The sequence below is a fragment of the Camellia sinensis genome, chromosome 11 (genome assembly GCF_055761805.1).
Source record: "Camellia sinensis isolate YWXY chromosome 11, ASM5576180v1, whole genome shotgun sequence".
NCBI classification, from domain to species: domain Eukaryota; kingdom Viridiplantae; phylum Streptophyta; class Magnoliopsida; order Ericales; family Theaceae; genus Camellia; species Camellia sinensis.
Genome location: NC_138971.1, coordinates 140924217 through 140939975, shown reverse-complemented (window position 1 = coordinate 140939975; position 15759 = coordinate 140924217).

Below are 15759 nucleotides of genomic sequence, written 5' to 3'. Positions count from 1 at the left end.
TTGGCATAGAGAAATGATATAGATGATGAACTATGGATGAAAGTGGAACCTTGGGGTTGTTATGTTAATTATGGAAAAATGCCTTAATTAGTTGGATAAATTAATTTGTATAATTAATTTTGAGAAATGAGGAATTGAATTGCGAGTATTCAAATTGAAAAGATTATGGGGTTTACGGGTGTAGTTGGATTCATTTAATCGCTCTCCCAGGATGAATGTTGATAATATATCAATTTGGTGCATTTATTTCCTGTTTAGAAATAACTGCTTGGGCTATCGGTGGAGGATAGCCTTGATTGTTGTAGACAATGCATGATGATTAGGCAAACTAAAACTAATGGATTAAGTATGCTATCGAATATAGCGGTTGTAATAATACATCGACTCTATGTATTGAACGTTTATGTATATGATCTATGTTTATATACATTGTGTGTGTGGGAGGAGATAGGGGATGTACTCCACGGTTTAGGGGAAGATAATGGATGGACCTCTAAGCCGGGTTGTGTGTGACATTGATACAGCACTACAATGTGTATCAAGTTTTGATTATGGAAGTGTTTAGATTGATTTGATATAGCACTAAAATGTATATCGTTATCAATTGTGAAGCATAGAAGTGTTTCTATGTCATGTTGATACAACACCACAATGTGTATCGTTCGTATAGTATGGGAGTGGCTTATGTGTTATTGATACAGTATCAAAATGTGTATCCACCATGAATTTCGAAAGTATTTTTAAGATGAGTCTTATTCTCATCAAGTTATTTGGCTAAGTTTTGAGCCTTGTTTTCAAACTCAAGGTTGAAAAAGAAATGAGAAGTGAAATGTAACATAGACTTAAATGTCATGAAACCGGAATGTGATATAAGTGAATGTATCGGTGTTGACCATCTATCAACTGCTAATCTTTTAGTCATTGTTCATAGCTGGTTTAGCGTATTTTTGCTGGGCTGTGGCTCACCCTTTATGGGACATGTAGACACCCTATTTTTGACCGACCTTAAAGACTCAGACATCACCAATTGAGCGCTCGGTGATGTTGCATATTGTGCTTGTTCTGAGGTTTCAGAGTCTCGGCTGCGAGCCTTGCCTCCGGACTTCGAAGCTCTTTTGTGCTTTTCCTCGATTTGCGAACCAGGTCCTGTTTTCTCTGTTTTCTCTTCCCGAAGGGAATGAGAGGTCTCGTAGATCATCTCTCAGTGGCCGTAGGCTACGTTTCGTGGTCGTAGGCCATTTTTCCCATTTGGAGCCTGATTTCCGATTTTCGGAGTCGTTGGCCGTGTGCCTCGGTTCGGGACCGCTTAACTACCTCCGTTTGCTCCAGTTTTTGGCACACACCTTATTTCCTCCCTTTAGGGGAACACTGTGGCCCTGGAGACCACCTTCGTGGTCATACGCCACTTCTGGTGCCTAACAGCCTGTTTTTAGGGCCCCGAACCGCGCGTTTTGGCCCCCGAACCTTCATTTTGTATCCGTATTGGTCCATTTTTGGTAGGGACCCTATTTACATTGCTAGGGGGGTGGTAGGATGGTGGCCGGCCACCTATTCCCCTGAAAAGCCAGTTTTCTCTTTTTCTCTCTCCAAAAGCTGGTTTTTCTCACTTTTGAGCCACATTTTTTGGCTTTTCATACCACCATTGTGTTGTGCTCATTTGGGAGGCTACCAATATGGGTAGGCCGGCTAGAAATTCATCTTGACCCTTTTGAACCTTGCTTAAAAGCTAGCTTTTCTCTCTCTTGGGTCACTTTTTCTGGTTTTTCTCCACACAGCTGTATTCTACTCATCTGGGAGGCCACCTTTCTGGGTAGGCCGACCAGCAATTTTTGTTGACCCTTTTAACCCTTGGTCGGCCGACCAGGGGTGGTGGCCGGCCGGCCACTTGAACTGGCCGGCTTGCTTCTTGCTTTTTGCTTTTTCTGAGTGTAATCCAGCTGTGCCAACTAGAAGCCATTTGGTGCATCCTCCATACACGTGTATGGAGGATACTTGGGACTTTTTTGGATATTTTGGAGCCTCTCCTCTATAAAGGAGAGGCTTGGCTTCATATCAGCTGGTTGAACAAAATTGCTTAAGGCTTATAACCTCCCTCCTCCATTGTCACTATTCTAAGCTCCAAAACCCTCATTTTCTTGGTCTATTTGCATTACAACCCTTAGCACCACACCTCCATCATCCATTCCAGCACCTTGGAAGTCATTTGCAGAGGTTGAAAGCTCACCAACTTGGTCCAAAACCCGCTGGAGGTCGGCTCTTCAAGGGTAAGTGCCTATTTCCCTTAAACTTGCATTTTTTTGCTTCATTACTTAGCTTCACTTGCAAGTATTTCTGGGCTTTGTCATAAACTAGAAAGTGTCATATTTTGATCCCCTATTTAACTTTGTTTAAGGACACTTTGCTGTTTGAGGTCATCTACTTCCCCTTATTCTCTATCTCTCTTTTACGGCCATTTTTGCATCAAACTTTAGCCTTACTTGTGAACTTTTTCGAGGTTTGTTATAAACTAGAAAAAGCCTTTTTTTGACCTCCTCTTTAAGTTTTCTTGAGGTCACTTTTCTGTTTGGAGTCATCTCCTACCTTGCATGCTTCATTCCTTCATATTTAGGGCTATGCATTAGAGCATTCGCATTGGACTTGTTTTGGCCTCTTAGCCACTGAAATCCAGGGGATTTTCAGTGGTTTTGATGAGGTTTTGAGCTTTGAAATCATAGAGGGGTGACCCTCTCACCCCTCATTTTCTTTACTAGCATCATTGGCTTTCCAAAGTGGCTCTATTTTGCATGCATTGAAGTCACTTTTTGGGCCCAATTTTGTGAGTTTTAGGGTCTGCCTTAGGTCTGTTCGGGGCCCTTTTGATCATATTTTACGTCTATAGTGCATGTGTAGAGCAATTCCATTCAAGGCCTTTTGAGGGGGCCTTTCATCGTATGCTTCCTTGACTGATTTCAGGGCTAATTTTGTGAGTTTTGGGTCTGTCATAACTCATTTCCAAAGTTGGTTTGGTCATGCTAAGTGTTTATCTTGTATGTGCTTAACAACCCCTTGAATGGCCTTCCAAAGAAGTCCCTCATTTTTGTATGCATTGGCTGCATTTCAGTGATTATTTGGGCATATTTTGACATGTTTTATTCACTATTTTTGGCTGGTTTGATGTTTTCTCATTTTCTTCATATACATGCCATGTAAATCAGGCTTGCTAGCTAATGTTGCATGCTATTTTAGTCCATCATGTTAGCATCTTTTGGCCATGCTCTAAACTAGAAATGTGCATGTTTTGGGACTGCCTTGGCTCTGTCTTTAGACTTCATGATCAAATAATGCTTGCTTTGTATACTTATGGTTCAATGCATTGGACTAGTTTTGAGTTTCGGGACTTATTCCATGCATCGGGTGCCATATTTCCATGTTTCGGGACCATTTAGCATTATCTTTCAGTTCTAAAAATTACATGTTTGAATTCCATGCTTCATCCTTGCCATGTTTTGGTAGAGTGGTATTCAATGCCTTAGGTTCGATTCTCGGTTTGCGTACATGTGTGCACGCATTTCGGTCATCTTATTTTCATCTTATGGCCACTGATGCGAGTATGGCTGAGGTCCACTCATGTTGGTGTAAGTCCATCATGCATTGTGTATGCCATTTCGGTCCATAGCATTGTGTATACTGAGTTGCATGTTAGAGCAATGTGTATGACATGTTAGTCGCATTGTGCATGCCATTTCATAGCATTGCGTATGCTAGGTTGTATGTTAGTCGCATTGTGTATGCCATCTCATTTGCATTGTGTTTGGGATAGGAGTTAGCCCGAGCACGAAAAACGAGAGACGTTTCGTACTCCGAGTGACGGAACGTGTCTCAATTCCCTGTCGTTGACACTCCGGATTACCCATGATGGAGTTTAGGTCTTGTTGTGTTTTCATGTGCATTCATCTCATATTGATTCGTGCAATTCGACTTCTCGGCCATCATGCATCGATATGCATGATTGGTGGTACAAAGATCGAAGACTACACTCCCTGAACAGTAGTCATGCATACATATGTGAAATACTTTGCCATGCCCCTTTGTTGCTCTCTGTTGCAGTAAATCATAAATCAGCGGCCTTTTGGAGCGTTGCGCAATATTCCGAAAACAATTGCAAACAGAGGCAAACCGGGGCATCGTAATGGGTTTCTACGCAAGGCAACTCGAGCATGCATCATTCATCATTTGGAACAAAGCTGAGGCGGTCCATGGATTTGCGTGCCAATTTACCTGCTTTCCTAGATTAATTTGTTAATTAATTAGGATTTTGTACTATTTATTTGGACTGTATTATTCATTCGGACTGTATTATTCTTTCGGACCCTCCGAGCGAGGGCAATGTTGTAATAAGTGTGCGTGCGTGTGATGTATGTCTTCCAACCCCACGTATTTCTCCTTCTTATTTACCAGCTTATGATGGTTAGATTAGGGTATGTTTCAATTAGCATACAGTATGATAGCATGTTTGCATCATTCATCTGTCTTGCATGCACCGGGCTCGGCGCATCATGCTAACTGCATTGTATTTCAATTCTGAGTTGAATACTTGTTAGTTGTAGCATTTCATATGCCATCTTTAGAATAGCCGAGCCTATCTTAGTTGCATTTTTGCATGTGTTGCATTAGGCATTTTTGTATAGTTAGGATCATGCATGGATTTCTAACATAGCTTCTGTTTTGGCTTGGAGTACTCGGTAAGTTTTGTGCTTTAGCATCCTTACATGTGTGTGAGTGACTGCCATGATAGCATGCTTACCATGAGGCTAATTGCTTATGTGATATAACTGCTTGAATGCCTGTGGGTGAATGTTGGGTTATTTGGATTGGAACAATTCATCAATTGCGAGTTTTAAGCCCACTAGATAGTGGCAAATCATCTTGTTTTCTAAGCCCACCTGAGGGTGGCAAATCCACATTTTAGCCTACTTGCGAGTAGCAAACCGTTTTCAAAACAAACATGAGATGTGTTGTTCCAATTCAGGCGACCCGGTCTATATTTGTATGCTGTGCACATCACATAGTAAATCTAGGCTAATAACCGGAATAAGAACGCATAATGTTTTCAAAACTCGATATCATGGTTAGTAGAGGCTGATCTTTGATCGGCCGAGCGGGGGTGCTCACGAAGTGACCTTCCCCAATCGTACCCAAGTTCCCGAGTCGAGGCTACTTTGGTGATGACGGACACGTGGCCTTAGGCAACGAGTCAGGGTTTCCTAAATTTTCCAAAAATAAAATATTTAGGTGGCAACTCTGTATCTGGCAAAGTAGTCCATGTTTGGCACTTCTTTCTAAAAAATCAGTTTTCCAAAACGATTTGCCGGATTTGGGCTCTTTGATGATTCATCGGTCTTGCATTGCACTCTGCGAGATTAGATACAGGACCGTGACTTTGAGTCCTGAACTGTGGTGAGCACAAATGAACAAAACGGGGGGGATTTCCTCCCAGGACGTTCGGGGACGTCTACAGTTTCTGGCGACTCTGTTGGGGACTTAGAGAACTTGACTCGAACTCATGATATCTTGTTTTGATTACACTTATGTGTTTCTTTGCATTGCATTTGCATTGGTGCGCCTAGGACACTGTGTTTGCCATCTGCTATTCCTGAACGGTTTGCCGGAGGCTTGCTTTGTTAAAGCATACCGTAAGGCTGACCGGTTGCGGGCTTTGCCAGTATGGGAACACAAACCTCGATTTTATCGGGGCACCCTTTTTGACCATTCGACCTAGTGCATATTCAGAATCCATAGTGACCATTCCAAATTAGGACATGTTGCTTACCCGTTTATAGGTTGTTTGAAACCGATGCGTGCGTAGTGAAACCCTAGTTCCTGACAAAATAGGACAGGGAAACCTTACCCCAACATAGGGGTGTTTTGGCTCTTACTTGTTTGTTATGTGCTTTTAGAGTGCGTCTCTATATGAATGCATGTATCAGTTTGCAAGTCTGGGTATCAGGCCTGCGGGCACCGATTCAGTATTTCTGGGTATCAGGCCTGTGGGCACCAGTTCAGTATTTTTGGAATCAGTTATCTGCGGGTATCAGATTCAGCTTTGGGGACAGTGATTTGGGAGTAGTGATTTGGGAATAATGATCGGTCTTTGAGAATAGTGTATCAATTGCGTTTTAATTATACCTGACTGTGTGTTGTGTTTATTTACGCCGTTATGCTGTCCGTTCGTTTGCTCGTTTATTTCCTTATTATTGCTTTATTTATCTTTTTGCTAGGTAGTTTGGCACAATTGCTCCAAACCAAGCAGATATTCCCCAAGTACTCTGGACAAGAGGTCGCCGACTCAATCGGTATGAGGATCTGGTCGACGGACAACCAGTGTTTCACTCTCTACCCCCGGTTATCATACGGAGGTCGAAAAGACGCAGTGTGTTTGAACAGAGGTTGCCAGAGCAGTGGATTACCCCATCAGTGGACAGTCGGATTGAGATCCCAATTGTTGCTATAGAGATAGACCTGCCAGTAGTTCAGACAGATCAGGGCAGTATGGCGGGACCGACAGGAGTTGAGGAAATGATGCGTCAGATGCAGGACACCATGAGAGCCATGCAGCAGGATGCTGTTCGCCGGGACGAATTTGCCAAACAACAGGTCGAGATCATGGCCCAGCAGGCAGAGTTAATTGCCAGATTGCAACAACAAGCCGGAGAATCTGCTTCACACCCAGTTCCTCCCCCACCAGGAATCTCGGCACCCGAGAAGGCACCAAATGTCCAGGTAGATACGGACATACCAACGAGGCCAGCTCCGCCCCCAATTCTGCCCCAGCTATCTAAGGCACCTACGCCTGTCAATCAACTGGACTCCCCCTTCGAGTTCGAGGTAGACCATACAACACTGAAATTGAGCAAGCTTAAGAAGTTGTTCAAGAAATCCCAAGGGGTAAGGGCTATCCCGGATATCGAGGACGGATATACTGACGTGGCTGTGACGCTGCTGGATAGGTTTAAAATGTCGCAAATTGATCGCTTCGACGGATCTGGAGACCACATGGTGCATCTCCGGCTATTTTCAGATATACTACGGCCAATGGGCCTACCAGACCATAAAAGCTTTCACTATTCAGCCGGACCCTGTTGGGTGTGGCCGCTATCTGGTATGCGAAGTTAGAGGATGATGTCAAGCGGAGTTGGGATGAAATGACCGAGGCCTTTGTCGTGCAATACTCTTACAATACCCAAATTGAGATTACGAGCCGAGATCTCGAAACAACAAGGCAGGAGCCTAAGGAGAACTTCTCGGATTTCGTAACTCGGTGGAGGGCGAAGGCTTCGATGATGACCCTGAGGCCTACCGACAAAGACCAAATCAGGATGATTGTGCGCAATCTCCAGCCAAAACTGATGCAAAAAATGATTGTGCTCCCCTTTCCCACTTTTTCAGATCTACATGAAATGGGGGTACAAATTGAAGATGCAATGAAACAGTGTCTGATTGACCAAGATAGAGAGCAACCCCGAAGAACTTTCAACCGCAACAACAACACAGGCACCAGCAATGCCACAAATGCCAGAGCTTTAGAAGTAAGCGTGGTCACCACCATTCCCCCTCCCCTTCCATGACCCATGGCAGCTACACCTTTCTTCGGCGCGTCCGGAAGCAACACACAAACCACTCGATTCCAACCCAGAGGCCAAAGAACCTTCACCCCACTGTATATGCCCCTGTCCAAGGCTCTAGGGATATTAATCAAGAAAGGACACTTAAAGCCCCTGGAGCCGAGGCCATTGCCAAATCCACTCCCTCCTTCTCATAACCCGGAAAAATACTGCGCATATCACCAACAACACGGTCACGACACTGACCAATGTTATAGATTGCGTCATGAGATTCAAGACCTCATTGACAAGCAGGTGATTGTACCTCCAGAAAAACCCAATGTCATAACAAACCCTCTCCCACCACACAACCAAGCTCCACCTCCCAAAAGAATCAACTTCATCCAGACTGGGGTCGTGTTTTACGATCCCAGCATATATATCACTCCTTCCTACCTATCTAAGCCGGAGGTGCTCCTTCCTGACTGCACTGACTCTTTGTGCATGTTAGACATCTCTAGAACCCAGCCCGAGCCAATGGTGGTGACTGGCAAAGATAGAACATAGGAGATTTCAGAGGAGGATGGAATTGTTCAATCAGGGTTTGAGCAGTCTGGGAGTGTCCCTGGGGAAGCCTACGATCCGAATGATTACATTCTGCCAGCAGGCCAGTTTGAGCCTAATATTGAATTGCCAGAGAGGGCAGAGCTGTGCGTGATCCGAGGAGATGGATTTGAGTAGGGGACAGATGGTTTAACGGTTGTGGAAGAGGACTTGGCCAACCTCCAGTTTTTCAACGATCAAGATCCAGGAGACGCGGCAGTCGACTGGTTTGATTATGAGGAATCGACATAGGCTACTGGGTGGCTTGATGACTTGCCAGATGTTATTGATGAAGCTCAATTGGAGCAGGGCCCAGCAGGGGTAAGCATATCAGTGGTGGCTGGAAGGGCTGGAAGTCAGAATGAATCGCCGGAGAGCGCCGGTGCTAAGAATTCCACTCAAGACTTGGGCATTATAAATGTGGAAATTGTTGAACAACCAGCTGTACTGACGCAGCTGGAACAAGAAAGGTTTGAGGATGCTGAGAGAATTAGGAAAGCTAAGGGCCCTAAGGGGACTGAGAGTACTGTGTACACGAAGATAGAGAACGCTGCGAGCATGTGGACGGAGAGTACTGCGGGTGCAATTGAACTGGAGCCAGACAGGTGTCTGTTGGCTGCCGACGGAATATGGTGGGAGGACGATGATTTATGTCTTGCCTACACGGATGAGGATTGGGAGAGTAATCAGCCAGATGATACCTGGTATATCGGTGAGGTCGATCATATGATGAGAAGCGGACGGTATTTCAAGCCCCCACACCTAGACCAGCCAGAGGTATCTGGGAAAGATAAGGAAGCTGAGAGACAGAAAGAGAAGCAAGTAGAAGAAGAGGCTGTACTGAAGCAGTTAAAGAAGATACAAGCAGACATCTCCATCTGGGGACTGCTTATGGCATTGCGAGTGCATCGACAAGCTGTCTTATCGGCCATGGACAAGGCCAAGCTCTCTACAGACACCACGCCCGAACAGTTGGTGGGCTTAGTTTTTCCGGGAGGAACTACCCCGATGTTGACCGTTTCTGACAAAGAGCTGCCACCTGAAGGTGCGAACCATAACAAGCCACTCTACATCTCCGTGGAGTGCAGAAATAAATAGATACCTGTGGTGCTTGTCGACACAGGGTCCGCCATCAATGTATGTCTAGCGAGGACTGCCTATGCAATCGACTTGAAGACCGCGGACTTTGTACCAACTGCCCAGGTGATTCGGGCATACGACAATACAAGCAGAGAAGTCATGGAGACAGCAAAAATTCAGACCAAGGTTGGGCCGGGGCAGCATGAAATTGACTTTCACATCCTAGAGGTTCTCGCCACTTTCAATCTGCTCTTGCGGCGGTCATGGCTACATCAAGTGAAGGCAGTTTCTTCTACCTTGCATCAAATGGTGAAATACCCCCATGGAAAGGGAGTAGCCATTGTTTTTGGGAATTTATCGATCCATCCACCGCCGGAAGTATCTACGCCAGTTTTGGAAATTGAGCACAGTATGGAGGATGTGTTCTTATCCGGTTTTACCCTAGCTGAGGCCCAGGTCGTGCAGAACATCTTAGCTGTTAATGAGGGGGTTTATGTCAGTGCTCAATCGGTATACCTCATGAACAAGCTTCAACATATCCCCGGGATGGGATTGGAAAAGAGCGGCCGGAAGGGCGTCGCAGCATCGGTCGAGGTGCCACATAACCCACATACCTTTGGTTTGGGTTATCTGCCCACCAAAGAGGATTGGATAAGGAAGGGTAAGGAGATGGCTGGGAGAGCCAGAGCGAAGAAGGCGGGGAAGCCTTTTGACTTAATGCACCGGTCCATTCAGGGTACCCTAAACGGACGCTTCGTCCGGGAGGGGGAGGACTTTCCGTTCTGTGGCTTCCTAGAGCTGTGGCTGAACGCAGAGAAAAAGCGCGTGCCGGGGTTTGAGATCTTCTTTGACCTACAGTTACCCGGGGATGACGTTGCTGGAGAGCAGACAGACCCATTAGCTGAGGTTGAGCAGAGCAACAAAGTGGAGTCTGAGGACACCGAAAGTGAAATGGGGGTAGCGCTGGCGTGTCTACTTTCAGATCCTCCGATCGAACAGAAGTGCTTGGGGGATAACTTCTCGGTATGCATGATTGGGAACGGAACGGTTGTAGGCCTACCAGCAAACATTTTGGATACATCTATCGCACCCTCTCTCATTTGGCAGTATGAAGAGGGGTTTTTGTCTAACAGCACCGGGTCAGGTAGTGAGCCGGAATCTGATTCCACCGAATCTTGTAAGTCGGAATCAGGTTCCAGCTCAACTGAGTCTGAGTCTGGTAATCCTGGAAATGATAACCCGGACGCCACAGTCTTGTCCAGGTCGTCTTTTTCTTTCTCTTTTGAGTCTGTTGTAACCGAAGAATCGAACGATTTGGATGTGCTTAATGAGAATCAAGTAGCTATGTTTTCTGAGTACTTTTCTGTGCCCTTGATTTATTATGTTAATTCATACTTTCAAAATTTTGATGAAAACGACGAGGAAGAGATTCCTCCGGTTTTGCAACGCTTAATTGAACAAGAGCAAGAAAGATTTGTTAAACCCTTAATGGATGAAATCATTACCGTGAATGTCGGTACTGAGGAGGACTCGCGGCTGGTCCAGGTTGGGTCCTCGTTGTCTTCGGAGGAACGCGAGTGCTTAGTCGCTTTATTAAAAGATTTCAAAGATGTTTTCGCGTGGTCCTACAAAGACATGCCTGGAATCAATCCTGAGATTGTACAGCACCAGATCCCTCTTGACCCCGAGGCCCAACCCGTTAAACAAAAACTCAGAAGAATCCGCCCGGATTGGGCCCTCAAGATTAAGGAAGAAGTCACCAAGCAAATTGACGCAGGTTTCCTGCAGGTATTCGAATACTCGACTTGGTTGGCCAACATTGTTCCAGTGCTGAAGAAGGATGGTAGGATCCAGGTATGTGTGGATTTTAGGGATTTGAACAGAGCAAGTCCGAAGGACGACTTTCCCTTACTGCACATTGATGAGTTAGTGGACTTCACAGTGGGGCATGCTTTGCTTTCGTTTATGGATGGCTTCTCGAGCTATAACCAGATAGTGACGGCACCTGAAGACCGAGAAAAGACTGCCTTCACCACCCCGTGGGGGACTTATTGCTACAGAGTAATGTCGTTTGGGCTGAAGAACGCTGGAGCTACATATCAACGGGCCGCGACCACAATATTACATGACATGATCCACAAAGAGGTTGAGGTGTACGTGGACGACATGATTATCAAGTCCAAGGAAAGAGAGGGCCACTACACCGCCTTGCAAAAGTTCTTTCAAAGGATTAGAGAATTCCGGTTGTGGCTGAATCCTCAGAAGTGTACGTTCGGTGTTACAGCAGGGAAAATGCTGGGGTTTCTCATTACACAGAGAGGTATCGAAGTCGACCCTTCCAAAATCAAGGCCATCCTAGAAATGCCACCACCAAGGACTGAAAAGGAGGTGCGAGGCTTTCTGGGTAAAGCGCAATTCATAAGACGGTGTATCTCAAAATTAACCTTGACTTGTGAACCACTTTTTGGTCTCCTGAAAAAAGGAAAGAAATTCCAGTGGGACGGCCGATGCCAAGATGCTTTTGAAAAGATCAAGGAATATTTACAGAACCCACCTGTGTTGTCACCACCAGAACCGGGAAGACCATTAATATTGTACCTTTCGGTAACTGAGACCACAATGGACTGCATGCTCGCGCAAGAATCAGAGGACAAAGTGGAAAGGGCCATCTATTATCTGAGCAAGAAGATGCTGGAGTATGAGACTCGCTACACACCATTAGAGAAGGCTTGCTTAGCCTTGGTATGGGTTACCAGGAAGTTGCGGCACTACCTGTTAGCTCACTCTGTAATGTTGGTTTCGAGATTAGATCCCATCAAATATCTCTTTGAGAAATCGGCACTTATGGGTAGGCTAGCTCGTTGGTTGTTGTTGCTTTCCGAATTCGATCTAAAATATGTGACGTGCAAATCGGTCAAGGAAAGAGCAGTTGCAGAATTCTTAGCCGATCATCCAGTGGAAGGAGGTGAAGTAGTTGAGTACTTATTTCCAGATGAGGCCATTTTGCATATCGACGACGAGTTTTGGACGATGTATTTCGACGGAGCGTCCAACCAGTATGGGTATGGAATAGGAGTGTTGCTGATAGCACTCGACAATTCCCGTATCCCTTTAGCATTCAAGCTCCGGTTCAAAGTCTCGAACAACGAAGTAGAGTATGAGGCATGCATTGCCGGTCTAGAAGCAGCCCTGGAACTAGGAGCAAAACGGTTGGACGTCATCGGGGACTCGAACCTTGTTGTATCTCAAGCGAAAGGAGATTGAAAAGTCAAAGAAGAAAAGATGATGATGTATCATCAGGCCCTGGATTTGTTAATTCGTCGGTTTGAGAAGCTAAACTTTGCTTATCTAGTAAGAGAGAACAACAAGTTCGCAGATTTACTAGCAACTCTATCTTCCATGATAGACATCCCGTTTGGAGTCCGGATGTGTCCAGTCATTATTGACCAGAAGTTTGCGCCGGCTTACGAGTCAATTGCTACTATAGACGAGGGTCAAGATAAGAACCCCTGGTATTACGACATTTGGAACTTTTTGGAGAAAGAGACGTATCCACCAGGGGCAAATGCCAAAGATAAAAGGGCAATCAGAAGAATGGCTGTTCAATTCATCATCTGCGGAGGTAAATTGTATAACAGAGGTCATCTGGGAATGCATAAGCTATGCGTTGAAGCTGAAGAATCAAAACACCTGATGGAGGCCATCCATGGAGAAGAATGCAGTGCGCATATGAACGGGGTAATGCTGGCACGGAAGATCCTCAGACAGGGTTGCTACTGGTCCACCATGGAGGAGGATTGTATCGGCTTTGTTCGGCGATGCCACAAATGTCAGATCCATGCAAACCGTATGAACGTCCCACCGTCGAAGCTGTACAATATGACTTCGCCATGGCCATTTTCAGTTTGGGAAATTGATGTGATCGGGGCTGTCACTCCGAAGGGGTCTAACGGGCATGAGTTTATCCTAGTCGCGATAGATTATTTCACGAAGTGGGTTGAGGCCCAGTCTTATGCGGTGTTGAAGGCGTTGCATGTTACAAAATTCATCAGAAACAACATCATCTGTCGTTATGGGGTCCCAAACGAGGTCATTTAAGATAATGGTTCCCACTTCAAGAAGGAAGTGATTGACTTGTTGGAGAAATACAACGTGGCTTTTCATAAGTCATCCACATATCGGCCCAAACCAATGGAGCGGTTGAGGCCACCAATAAGAATATCAAACATATATTGTAGAAGATGGTGGAAACCTACCGGGATTGGCCAGACAAGCTGCCATTTGCTCTGTGGGGGTACCGGACTTCAATCAGAACTTCTACTGGGGCGACTCCGTATTTATTAGTTTATGGGATGGAGGCCGTTCTACCTATTGAAATTGAGGTTCCGTCTTTGCGAGTGCCGGTTGAGTGTCAGATAGCCGAAGCAGATTGGCAACAAAACAGATTTGAAGAACTCATGCTTTTTGACGAGTGCAGACTGAAAGCACTGTACCATGTTCAAGGCTATCAGCGTAGAATTGCCCGGGCTTTCAACAAGAAAGTTAAGTCCAGGAATCTAAAAGAAGGAGATTTGGTGCTCAAAGACAACCGAGCTCCCATCCACTACCCAGGGGCAAGTTCAGACCCAATTGGACTGGTTCCCACATCATCAAGTCAATCCGGTCAGGTGGAGCTGTGGTTCTAATGGACCTAGATGGCTTGGAGTTCTCGCAACTGATCAACATGGACAAGTTGAAGAAATATTACCCCTGAGAGGCTCGCTAGGCCGAAAACCCGAAAGGGCGACCTAGGCAAAAGTTAGAGCATTGAAAAATTGGAAAATATAAAAACTGAGCTTGCAAGGTTGAAAACCCGCAAAGGGCGGCCTTGGCAAAAGTTAGAATGTAAAAGGAGAGTGAAAATACTCGAGTGAACCTAAGCCTGAACTACGTAAGGCTTGATTCCCGTCTTTGGGATACGTAGGCAACTTCATCATGAAGTTCAGCCATAAACTTTTTCCCGATCAACTTTGTCCATTTGATCATCTCGGCCATCTTTGTCTATTCAGCATTCAAGAGTTCGGTTATGATCTCCGGTGCAGTGCTCTTCAGACTAGGGGCAACTTTCCATTGCTGTGCAGTGCCGCGGTACTCTTTAGACTAGGGGCAACTTTCCAGTTGCAGGGATCTGGGGTTGTGCATCTCAGTGACAGATCTCAGACATGTCCAGTTCTGATTCCATATCGAAAATGGTTTTGAAAAGTTTTAATAAAAGTTGACTTTGTTCAAAATTAATCTTTTTACAACTTAGACCATTTTTTGACCAAAGCGGAAAATTTTCAGTACCCACAACCTTCAATTTCATTGATTTCAATACAAAGTTCTCCTGCTCTTGCTTACAAATTGAAGTTGCTTTTTATTACATTCATAAAGAAAACTTGAAAGTACTAATAAAGTAATAAATCCGAGGCATAGCTAAGTCAGGTGTTCCTGCGCCCCCTTCCAGAGCTGGTCGAAGCCTCTGATGCCAAAGTAGGCCCTTCCTCTGCCTCTTCATTGAGCCAATCCAAGCACTCATCAGACAAGGTGCAACTGAAAGTGGGAGCAGGGGCCAGGAGCTCTCTAGTCCTCCATGCTGTGGTATACCGGGCAAGCTGTGCGGCTCGAATCGGGAATGCAGCAGGATACTCTATCCCCTTTGGCGGGCAAGTCTGATCATGACCGAATTGACGCTGGAACCGGAACGGAAAGTAGAACACACAGTGAGTCAGACCAATCAACTGGATCCTGGTCTGCCGGGATATGCTATAGCTCATTGCCGGAAGATTGAGCCAAGGACAATGCCAAACAATGCGATCCGTAGACAAATTGCCCATCCAGTCAAACCATCATCCCTCATCAAGGGCATCGACTAGTCGTTGTTAGAAGAAGTAGCCGCGAGCTGAGTAGGCTAGGCAAGAGTCCACAACCTGCAATTTATCCATCAACCATACCTGGGGAGGGATTGGAAAATGAGAGAATAAAGAATAGAGAGATGTACGATGAGAGAAAAGTAAGAAAAGGGTTTTGTGAGAAAAATCGAGCCTGAGGGCCGAGTGATGTGAACAATATATATGTGAGAAAGGGTGGGAAACATTACCTGCAGCAGTAGTGGACTCCCCGCGAATCTGGTCGTCTCTCAGCGATATAAAGCATCCAAGCCCATCAGCGTCTCGACCAATGCCATGACAATGCAGCTATTTCCTTCCTTCAAGCCTTGAGCAACGTCGATCAGACAAATGCTAGATCTGTTAAAGCCCGGGGCAAGCAAAAAGTAAGATAGCATGCACAAGCAAAGGGCGTGTTGCCGAAAACCTTGCCAATGGTGGTTGCCGCGGTTATCGGCATCAGAAAAGCAATGAATCAAGTCAAGGATATCTAGCTCCCCGTTGCAGATCAGAGACCGAGCATCGTGCATGGTCAGCCCACACATCTGTTCAAAAGCTTGGGCGTGACCGAAGCGAAGTTGGGACAAAAT